This window comes from Notamacropus eugenii, chromosome 4 (genome assembly GCF_028372415.1).
Source record: "Notamacropus eugenii isolate mMacEug1 chromosome 4, mMacEug1.pri_v2, whole genome shotgun sequence".
Classification (NCBI taxonomy): domain Eukaryota; kingdom Metazoa; phylum Chordata; class Mammalia; order Diprotodontia; family Macropodidae; genus Notamacropus; species Notamacropus eugenii.
In genome coordinates, this window is record NC_092875.1 from 290481262 (window position 1) to 290493479 (window position 12218).

General features: G+C 39.3%; 1 protein-coding gene across 3 annotated transcripts in view; it reads right to left on the minus strand.

The window, feature by feature from the left end:
* The window catches only part of SLCO5A1 (solute carrier organic anion transporter family member 5A1), a 395111-nt gene that overhangs the window by 375675 nt on the left and 7218 nt on the right, over window positions 1–12218 (minus strand). The window contains exon 1 of one of the 3 annotated variants that reach the window (XM_072604804.1): window positions 11999–12196. The exons of the other annotated variants lie outside the window; for them this stretch is intronic. The gene's annotated coding sequence lies outside the window, so the exon portion shown is untranslated. Of the gene's footprint in view, window positions 1–11998; window positions 12197–12218 lie in introns of those variants that run through there. 3 annotated transcript variants of the gene reach the window in all.

A 12218-nucleotide genomic window follows, 5' to 3' on the forward strand; every position in this document is an offset into this window, starting at 1 on the left:
TTGTTGACCCTTGAACCACACAGTCCATGGGGTTTTCTTGGTAAAGATACTTGGAGTGGTTTGCCATTTCCGTCTAAGGCAGATTAAGGAACAGTTCCTGGTCATACAGCTAGTCAGAGGTCATATTTAAACTCAGGTCGCCCTGACTCCAGGCCTAATGCTGTATCCATTGAGCCATCTAACTGACACTTTATCATTCCCATATTAATCATTCCTTAATAGCATTATAATAGGCCACAGTTTGTTCATTTAGTTATTCCCCTTTAGATTGCTTCCAGGGTTGAGTTTTTGGTAATTATAATACAGTACAATAAACTCAAATTAAGAAATTAATGTGTGTGGAGCACAATTAGATAAGGGAGGAGAAACTACGTCTAGATAGGACTGTATCTACCCACAAAGAGCTTCAATGCTTGGGTCATTAGGTGGAAGGACTGTGATTTCCCAGTATAGGGACTCTACCCCTTTTATATCCCTTCTTCCTACCCACCCACTCTCTACAATTTCTTATTTTGGAGAGTTGCCTGATGTTCAAAGAGTTCCTGACTTACCCATGAAGTCAGAAGACCAATTCCTTCTCAGGGCTTGTTGAAGTTTACCATATGCTGCCTTGCTAGAGTCTAGTAATATTGTTAAGGATTTTTAATGAATAAACTTCTTTTAAATACACATATGTGTCTTTCTTTTGGGTAACTTTCTTAAGAGTATATTTCTAATAAAAAGATTATTATATCAAAGAGTTAAAGTTTTGCAAGATACTGTGGTTTCCAAAAAGATTCTACTGATTTGCGATTGTATTACCAGTGTCCAAATGTGCCCATATCTCTATAACCCCAACAGTGCCAAATTTCACAATTTTCTTTATTTTTTAAAAAATCTGGTGGTCATAATTTATGCAGTGCTAAGACCTGGACCCAGCATCTGGGCTGTTAAATTCGTGGGAAAGGTCAGGGTCCAGGTCCCATCACCCCATCAGTGGCATAATGTAGACTTATTTTCAAAGCATAAGATTATAATAAATTGATTGTAAGATTTTCCCAATTACCTTTAATATTTTCTCTTACTCAGTGACTGTTGCCTAGTTTGGTTTTATAGAGAAATTAACTTTAATATCTAGTTCACTGAATTCAGCATACATTTCAACAAATGGATTTCTTTGTCCAGAAAACTCCCTCTCCTTATATCCCTTGGGGATTTTGCTCTAACATTCATTCTAGTCTAGGACATTAATGGAGGCTTCCTAACCAGTCTGAGTTTTCGAAGGAATGACAACTCAAGGTCACACACTCTTTCAAATACATCATCCCCAATGTAATGTCAAGAAAGAAAAAATGGATAGATGTAAACAGCGCAAAGACATTCTTGATCATGTCAATCACACATGTTGCTACTTTTACCAATCTGAAATTTAATGGGGATGCTTATCATTCTTAGGCATTTAGAGGCATTTAAAAAATCAACAAATCAATTTCTAGTAAGAAGCCTTTTGTTTGGGGTAGAGCAGGTGTTTGAATCTCTACTCACTGTTTGCAGACATTGGAGGAAGTGCTAGTCAGAGATTTATACCAGTTTATTGATGGGAAATTGTCAAGGACAAATATTTTCTTAAAAGCTATACCTCAAGCAAAAAAGCTTGATTTACTCAGTCATCTTTTCTAAAATGTCTCAAACTGGAATATTCCCCCAACTTGTAGAAATGCTACTAAAAAAGAAAAGTTTCAATCCAAAGAAGCTTTCTGAGGAATTAATATAATTGCTTAGTAAAGACCAAGAAAGAATTATTCTAACTTGGAAATTTGGGGATTTTTTTAATAAGAGAAAGAAGAGGAAGGAAAAACTTACATACTTTTGTGGGGTTTTGGGGGGCGGGGAAATGTAAAAACACTGTGCCATGTATCAAGTTATAAGTTAAATGAATCATGTATTTTAGGACTATAGCATAGATATATATCCCCACTCCCCACCCCCATGCTGTAGAACAACAGAAGGAGCAAATTAGGTCATCAGGTTCTCAGTACCAGAGCTACATTACCAGAAACTAATCAATCCTAAGCTCTTTTAACAATGCAATAAAAACAAATAGCCCTCTAACTGATTTTTCACTGTTTATAGAGGTAGCATTCACACTACCATAATTAAGGGTCCTTCTCAGCATTTCCATCAGAGGTCTATATTTTACGGAGGCTAAAAGACTATAAAAGTGAACATTGCTAGGAGACCTTGACAGACTGATTTTTTACTTCAGTAAACTCAAACCAGTTTATGCACTACGAATGCACAAGCCACTCCAGTATCATGCCAAGAAAACCTTAAACGGAGTCACCCGGAGTTGGACATGACTGATAACTATCCAAAAACAACGATGCACAGATCTGAAGAGCTTACGTCTGATGGTATGCAATTTGATTAGAATCATGTAAAATAAGTATGGAGACATATAATAAACTTTACAATCTTAAAAAAAAAATTAACACAAGAGAGGTGGAGCCAAAATGTCAGAATTAAGACAAGGACTCCCCTGAGCTCTTCCCCAAAACCTCTCAAAATACCTTTAAATAATGACTAAACAAATTCTAGAGAAGTAGAACCCATAAAATAATGAAGTGAAACAATTTTCCAGCCCAAGACAACTGAGAATGTTGGCAAGAAAGTTCTGTTGCACCAGAATGAGAGAGGAGAGTTGTAAAGCACAGAAGACTGGGCTCCAGCAAACCAAGATTAGGTCTTGGGAGCCACTGACTCAGCAGCAGGAGCAGCTACTTCCAGGGCTCTCAGCCCATAGATAGTAAAGGGGTCAAACAACTGGAAAGAAAGGGATTACAGGAGTCTTTTTGCCAGCACTGAGGCAGGACTCTGTTGCTTTGTCCATACTTGGATCCAGTTCACAGCCCTAGGTGGCAGTCCCAGGGCGAGGAGGAGAAGGACTAACACACTAGAGCTTGCAGCCACAGTGAAGCAGGGGGACAACCCTTGTCATAGTTCCAGGGTAGAAAAGCACACTTGTGGTCACTCACAGACCAGAGCACAGGACAGGAGAGTAGTAAACACATTTCTCCTTAGATCATACCACCTTGAAAAAACTGAAAACTTACAGGTCCCTAGAAGCATCTCTGAAAACAGCTACCCAAAATCCCTGAAGCTTGGAACAGTGCCCCTCCAACTTGGAAGCAGAGCCCTACTTTAACAAAGAGTTAAAAGTCTGGTAACAGGCTGGAAAACAAAACAATTACTATAGTGACAAGGAAGATCAAAACACACACTTAGAAGAAGATGACAAAGTCAAAGTATCTAAATCCAAAGCTTCCAAGAAAAATATGAATTGATTTCAGGTCATGGAAGAACTCAGAAAGGATTTTGAAAATCAAGTAAGAGAAGTAGAGGAAAAATGGGGAAGAGAAATGAGAGTAAATCAAGAGTTTGGTAAAGGAGACACACAAAAAAATACTGAAGAAAGTAACACTTTAAAAAACAGGTTAGGTCAAATGATAAAAGATATACAAAAAGCCATTGAGGAAAAGAATGCCTTAAAAAGCACAACTGGCCACATGGGAAAAGAGACACAAAAATTCACTAGAAAAAAAACTCCATAAAAAGTAGAATTGGCCAAATGGAAAAGGAGACACAAACACCCTCTGAAGAAAATTATTCCTTAAAAATTAGAATGGAGTGATGGAAGTTAATGACTTTAGACAAAATTAAGAAAAAATAAAACAAAACCAAAAGAATGAAAAAATGCAAGGCAATGTGAAATATCTCATTGGATAAACCATGGACCTGGAAAATTGGTCCAGGAAAGATAATTTAAAAATTATTAACTACCTGAAAGTCATGATCAAAAAAAAACAAAACCCAGACACCATCTTTCAAGAAATTATCAAGGAAAACTGCTCTGATATTCTATAACCAAGGATTAAAATAGAAATTGAAAGAATCCACCAATTGCTTCTTGAAAGAGATTCCAAAACAAAAATTTCCAGTAATATGATAGCCAAATTCCAAACCTCCCAGATCAAGGAGAAAATATTGCAAGCAATCAGAAAGAAAGAGCCTACATTTCGTGGAGCCACAGTCAGGAAAACACAAGATTTAGCAGCTTCTACATTAAAAGATGGGAAGGCTTGGAATGATATTCCAGAGGGCAAAGGAGCTAGGATTACAACCAAAACTCACTCACACAGTAAAACAAATGGGACAAAATGGATAACCAATGAAATAAAAGAGTTTCAAGCATTCTTGATGAAAAGACCAGAGCTGAATAGAAAATTTGATTTTCAAATGCAAGATTCTAGAGAAGCAACATAAGGGACTTAATAAGGCAAAACTGTTTACATTCCTACATGGGAAGAGGACACTTGTAACTTCTAATTATTGGGGAAGATAGGAGTATATATAGACAGAGGTCATAGGTGTGAGTTGATTATGAAGGGATGATATCTAAAAACAGAAAAAGACAGAGTTAGAATGGGCATAAAAGAGGTAAGAACAAACTTTTACAGTGGAGGGGAGAGAGAGGAGGGAGAGCGAGTGAACCTTATTCTCATCAGAATTGGCTCAAACTGGGAATATTTTACCCTATAGGAAAATAGGAGGGGAAAGGGATAAGAATAGGGAGAGGGAGACTGATAGAAGGGAGGGCAGATTGGAGAATGGGGTAGTCAGAAGCAAAACACTTTTGAGGAGGGTGGGGGAAGTGATAGGATGGAGGAAAATATGGTTAGCAATAGTAACTGTGAAAAAAATTTTGAAGCAAGTTTCTCTGATAAAGGCCTCATTTCTCAAATATTTAAAGAACTGAGTCAAATTCATAAAAAAGTCACTCCCCTTCAGGTGAAGTAACCAAAGCTATCTATGTTGCCATATGAAAAAATGCTCTAACTCACTACTGATTAGAGAAATGCAAATGAAAACAATTCTGAGATACTACCTCATACCTACCTATTAGATTGGTTAATAGGACAGAAAAGGAAAATGACAAATGGTGGAGGGGATGTGAGGGAAATGGGGCATGAATGCATTCTTGGTGGAGTTGTGAACTGATTTAACCATTCTGTAGAACAATTTGGAACTATGCCCAAAGGGTAATACCATTACTAGGTCTGTATCCCAAAAGAGATATAAAACCAAAAAGAAAAAGGACCTATATGTACAAAAATATTCGTAGCAGCTCTTTTCTCATGACAAAGAATTAGAAATTGTGGGGATACCCACCAACTAAAGAATGGATGAACAAGTCATGATATGTGATTGTGGTGGAATATTATTGTGCTATGGGAAATGATGAGCAGAATGCTCTCAGAAAAGCAGACTTGCATGCTGATGCAAAGTGAAACATGCTGTGTCCAAAGGAACAGTAATATTACAAGATGATCTGCTGTGAACGACTTAGCTATTCTCAGAAATACAATGATCCAACACAACTCTGAAGGACTTGTGATGAAAATGCCCAGATCTTACAGGCTTGCCTTAATTCCCTCAAACAATTGTTTTTGTATAACCTTCAATGAAAAAGTGGGTTTCAGCAATAAAAGGTAACTTCTTCCAATCTTCAGTACAATAATCTTTGCATTGTCTTATCTATGCTTTTTTTTTTCACAAAAATAGTTGGGTTTTTTTCAGCCTTCTTCTTCCTAACTTTAATAGCCTACATTGTACTTTAACAATCTCCTGCCACCAGATCCCTTTGAAGGTCATTTGCTTATTTTTCTGAAGATTAATTAGATGGTTTTGAAACAACAGTTTTCAGGTCTTGACATACTCTTCTTTTCTACAACACTTTACTTTGTTCTTAAGAAGAAATTATCATTTCATTACAGGCTTGAATGATTCTTGAAAAAACTTGACTTTCCCACACCAGTAGCTACTGCGGTATCTCTAACAATCTTTAAAGTGTATCTTTAAAAGCTACAACTTTCGCATATCTCCTTGGAGTAATATAAATACTTGTTAACTAGTATCCATTCTTTAAAACTACAGAAAGAAAAACAAGGCAAAAGAGAGCAATGAAGAATATGTGAAATTATCATGAAAACTCAACTTACAAGAGAACCAGTGGTGAGGGAACCAGCTCCATATGATTTCCTCTGGTTAAGGTCAAACACTTTGAGTCAGTTTTGTGTCAATAGAAGCACATACATGACCACTGTTGTACAAAATGAAACTATAATTTGCATAAAACCATATGAACATTCCTTCTTTCCTCCTTGAATTATCATATTTATAAAGAAATATATGTTTATTTCAGGTACTCTCTCAGCAGAATATAACATCCTTAGGAGTAGGGACTGCTTTGTCCTTCGGTCTTCATAGTCCTAACTCCTACCCTACTTTAGACAAAATAATGATAAGATTTGAAATCTCATGTTATACCACTCCTTTTCTACTGAATCATCACGTAGCCCTGAAAGGAACCATCCTCCTCAATTTACCTATGAGGAAACTGAGTCCCAAAGAGATAAATTGACTTGCCCAATATGCCAAATTACAAAGCTAGGTAGTAAATGACAGGCAAGGTGTGAACCTGTGTCTTTTGACTGCAAAGCTAATGTATCTTTCCATTGTAATAAGCTGACATTTTATGTAGCAATCCAAACACATTTTCTCATTTGAACTTCTCAACATCCTGGAAAGGTATGTATTCGTATTAGTATCTCCATTTTACAGATGATAAAACTTAGATTCAGAACAGTTATATGCCCAAAGTCATATAACTAGTAAGCATGAGAAGCTAGATTTGAAGTCAGGGCTCTTCAATTCCAAGTCGGTCATTCTTTCTGCTCCATCTGACTCTCTGACCTAGGATCATAGATTTAGAGCTGAAAGAAACCTTTAGAACTCATCAAATCCAGTGGTTTTTCAAGGGTAACCAGTGGACTCCTGGGGGTCCTCTGAGACCCTTTCAGTGGGTTTGAGGGGTCAAAACTATTTTCATAATAATACTAAGACTTTATTTGACTACTAAGATACGTTTTCCTTTTCTAACTACAAATCTATGCGGTCAGATTTTCTTCATGTACTTCAAAATAATATATTACAAAAGATTATGTGCAGAAGCATATATGAAAAGACAGCTATCTTCAATTAAGCCATTAAAGAGAGTTGCAAATAGATGTAAAATAATGGCACTCTTCTCACTAGTTTTTTGTTGTAGAAAACAGCTATTTTTAATAAAAATGTTATTTATGGCAATATGTAATGGGTTCATAATTGTTCTTTAAGTGAATTAATAGTTTTCAAATTCATCCATTTTAATTTCTAATATAGTAAATAACAATAGATATAACCCATATAAACAAAAGCTCTTTGGGGACGATTTGCAATCATTTCTAAGAATGTAAAGGAGTCCTGAGGCCAAAACCACTGATCTAGTCTAAACCCCTAACAGTGCGGAGCAAGAAAGAAAATGTGGCTTAGGAAGGGTGAGTGAAGTACTTGCCTAAGGTCAACACAGGTAGAAATGACAGGAATCAGGTCCTCTGACTCCATATTCAGTCAACTTTTTTATTGTGCCACATTCCCTCTCTTAAAAGTCCCTTCTCCTAAAAGAGTCTGTGGTTCTGTCAATGCTAAATAACCCACTGGGGAAGAATTGCTGTCAAATTCCACAGGATCCCTTAAGGAGGTAGCAAACCATCTTTTCTAATTCCACAAGAATTGCCTACTGCCACCTTTCCTTTTGCTTTTCCACTTTGTTCCTGTCCAAACATCTGGGCACAGAGCTAACAGATTTTTCTTAATCCCCATTCTTCCTGAACTCTGCAGCATCTGACACAGTGGTCACATCCTCCTGGATGCTCCTCTCTAGGATTTCTTGACATTACTGTTTTCTGGTTCTCCTCCCACTTGTCTTATTATCCCTTCTCAGTCGCCTTTGCTGCATCTTCATTCATATCACACCAATTATGTAGGTATCCTCCAAGGCTCTGTCATGGGCTCTCTTCTCTCTTCTCTAAACTCTCACTTGGTGATTTCATCAACTCCTGAGAGGTTCAATGTTACCTCTATGTAGATGATTCCCAGAGCTCTATATCTCGCTCTAGTATCTTTCCTGAACTCTAGCAGCATATCATCAACTTCTATTCTGGACAATTCACTGAATGTCCCACAGGCATTTTAAAAACCAACATATACAAAACAGAAGTGTGAATATGTTTCCTTCAAATCAGTCCCTCTTCCCAACTTCCTAATTCCTCAGCAAACTTCTGTATCAAGGGTACTACTAACCTTCCAGATAGCCTGCGTTGACCAAGAAACATGGTGTCATCATAGCCTCCTGACTCTCACATGTCTAAACTTCATTGTTTCTGCCCTCACAATATCTCTTCTATGTCTCCTCACCACTCCCCTGGCTGCCTATCATCTCCCTCCTGGATTACTGCATCAGGTTTCTAACTCATATCCCTCTTATCTGTCACTCCAATCAATCAGCTGCCACAATTTTTCTAAATCACTTACCTGCTCCCTTCATTTAATGAGCACCTGTTACTTCTAGGATCAAAATATAAAGTAGCATTTGAAACCCTTCCCTAGGTGGTCCAGTGGTTAGAGCATCAGTCCTAGAGTCAGGAAGACCTGAGTTCAAATCCAATCTTAGATATTTATTAGATGTGTGACCCTGGGCAAGTCACTTAACCCAGGATTGCTTCCTAAAACAACTTTTCCCAACCTGGCCTCTTCATACCTTTCTAGTCGTCTACTTCTACAAACACTAAGATCTAACTTTTTTTTTAGTAAACAGTTTTTTCTTTCCAATTATATATAAAGATAGTTTTCAACATTCATTTTATAAGATTTTGAGGCCCAAATTTTTCTCCTTCCCCAAGATGGCAAGCAGTCTGATGTAGGTTATACACGTGCAATCATGTTAAACATATTTCTACATTAGTCATGCTGTGAAAGAAGAAACAAAACAAAAGGAAAAACCACCAAAAAAAGTGAACACAGTCTATAATTCAATCTGCATTCAGCATAGTTCTTTCTCTGAGTTTAGATAGCATGTTTCATCATGAGTCTTGGAATTAATTGTAAGATCCAACTTTTGGGGTCTACTTACTGTTACTTAACCAGAACACCATTTTCTCCCCAATTCCATGTCTACATTGGCTGTCCACCCTGACTGGAATGTTCTACCTCCTCACAACTGCCTCTTAATTTCCTAGTTTCCTTCAAGACTGAGCTCAGATGTCCCCATCTACAGGAAGCCTTTTATAGCCTCTCCTGTGGGTCCCTTTTCCCTGTCAGATTACCTTTTATCCACTCTGTGTAGATCATGTCTGTCCCTGATTATTTGCATGTCTTCTCCCTCTTCAAATGTATACTCTTTGGTGACCAAGTCTATTTTGAACATTCTTTGTCTCCCCAGTGCTTATGGCTTCTGTTCCACTTCTAGACATGGAAAAGGCAACTATTTTAAATCTGCGGTCCATCAGCTTCACACTCCAGCTCCCTGACCAGCAGACCCTCAGAGCACTAAGTTAAGGCTCTCCATTCCCATCTCTAGTATGCTATATGTTGTCCCGGGTAGGTGGCTTTGGCCAGATAAGAGACTGGGGAGTGGGGGAGGGGTGCACCCTACAATCAGTTATTTCCTTCCAGGTTAAACTCCGAAGGAATTCCATTCTACAAACACTAAACTTCTGCTAGGTGCGTTGCACATTGCCAAGGCCTGGAGAAACTAGGAGTTGCAGTGCCTTCTCTGAAGGCCTTTTAAGCCTTAAGGAGGATATGACAAGTACACAGATAACTTAATCCAAGCTATAACATGGATGGGTTTCCCCAGGACTAAACAACAGCTCTTTATTTTGTTCTTGAGCCCAGGTATTTACAAAATAATGGGAGTTGTTCAGATGGAAAGAGAGTGGAGAAGGTCTGAGCCTCAGCCTTGTGGGGGAGAGACTGTTGTTAAACAAGTTTATCTTTAACAGTGGAAGGAGAAGCAGCCATTTATTCCTGGTTACACAAAGACACCTCATCTTCCCGAAGAGCCCCAGGCTAGAAACCTGGGGTGGAGGAGACCAACGGGGAGAATACAGTGCTTGGTATTTCAGCAGACTAAACTATTCACAGCAGGGACTAGGGACTGGGTGACCAGACCTCTTTCTGGCCTCTTTGTATTTGGAAGAGGGTAGGAGGTGAGAATGAGGTGGAGGGGGTAGGGAGAGGAAGTCGGAAAGACTGCTGGATACTAACTGTACTCTGGGAGGGATTATCACCAACCTTTCAAAGCCATTGTCCTGAAGAGATGCCCCCCTCCGTGGCCACAATCGGTCATTCAATCCATAAACATATATAAATTGCCTATGTGCCCGATACTGTGCTAAGCTCTGGGAATACAAAAAAATTTTTAAGAAAAAAAGAGTCTCAGTCCTCAAGGAACTTACAATTAAGTAGGGAAAACAAGATGCAAGCAAACTATACAGAATAAATAAGAAAGCCACTAGAATTAATAGGGGTTGGAGAAGACTTCTGGTAGAAGGTGGGATTTTAATGGGACTTAAAGGAAGCCAGGGAGCTACCTCTATGTGTATAATGATCCTGAGGGGTGGGGCTTTAGGACTGATCCTAAGACCCATCTCAGCTACAGAAAGATTGGGGGGGGGGGGGGGTGGAAAAGAGAGAGGAACAGACAGCTTGCTTGCTGGAGGTAAGGAAGGTAGGGTCTCTTCCACCCATCTATATTATTACTAGCCTCCCTGCTCTTTGGCTCTATCTTCTAGCCCCCCACGTTGACCAACTCTTGATTGACAGCTACTGATAAACCCAAATTCTCAGGTCTTCCCCTTCTCCCCATAAGGCTTCCTGATAAGTTATCCATTCATTGCTCACCCAAGTGTTCTGCATTTGGTGACTGACCATGTGTTTTAGCAAGGTGAGATTTCCCTCAGATCTATTCCCCCCTCTTTTTTCACTTCCTACCTGCCCCTCCCCCCAATCTTCAGTGGCCTATTTTAGTCTACTGTCCTGTAAAAGATCATTTCCCCCCAAAAGACAACAACAAAACAGTAATTGCACAGTCCAGAAAACCAATGGATGGTGTAAGGGAGAGAAAATAGGGTGTCCAAGTCTCCTGCTGAAGTGGCTTTGTTGTCAGATTTCACTCAGTTCCTTGACCCGAAGATACATTTCCTATACTAATCCTGGTGCAGTGAGTTAGCAGCTTCACATAAGTTACCCAATACTACTATCTATCTATCCATGAGCTTTTTATACATCTCACTAGTAGGGACAGGGACTGTAACTGTGATTTCCTAGTCATAGGAACCCCCAGGAAAGGACTGAAGGTCAACCATTACTTCTAGTTACCTAGAGCAGACAAACTAAATGACTTGCCTGACGTTGTACCACTATGCAGACAATACTCTGCTGCTTACCAATAAAACTTGCATAATCTAAGTAAGCCCAGAAGATGGTTGTGAGAAAACTGCTCGTTATACGTTACAGTCAAAGTGTATAAATATGAATTATAATCATCAGTGCCATTATTATTATCATTCCAGGTTGTCTAGAATTGGTGGGGATCGTGGAGACAGTTTACGAGAAAGCCCTGTTCCCACCCTTTCATTTTCAACTAGACCGGACTAACCTTTTTCTCCGGATCTGTCTGGGGTGAGGGGTGAGGTGGTGGGGTGGAGAACATCAGAAAGGTGATCAGGTAGGACTCCAGAACTCAGATCAGGAACTAGCCAGTAGATGTGCCTCTATGTGTCAATGATCCTAGGGGTGGGGCTTTAGGTCTGAACCTAAGCCCCATCTCAGCTACTAGAAGATTATTGAACGGTGGAAAGAGGGGAGGAACAGACAGATGGACAGTTCCCGAGTGGAGCTGCGGGGTTGGGAGGTGACAAAACTGAAGGGTGCTAGGATGTTAGCACTGAATGCGACCTGAGAGCGTCAGGTGCACCAAGAGGAGGAAACAAGTTGTTGGGTTTTTTTTTCCTTTCGCTTTCTTTCCTTCCTCTAAGGGAGAATGATTTGAACTCAGAGAAAAGAGACTGACTCATACCTCCTTTCTTTGTTTCCCCTTTAGGGTGAGTGGGGGTCTCTCAGCAGTTCTGGGTAACTGGGATGAAGCAGCTGAAGGTGTCTGACTTTTAGGAAAGTGTTAAACTCGTGATCGATCTGAAATTTACAAGGCCAATTAAATGCCCACGGATTTAGAGCTGATTGGGCTTGAACGGCTTTCAACTGGCCTCTTAGCCCTCCGGGACGGGCTCTATCACGCA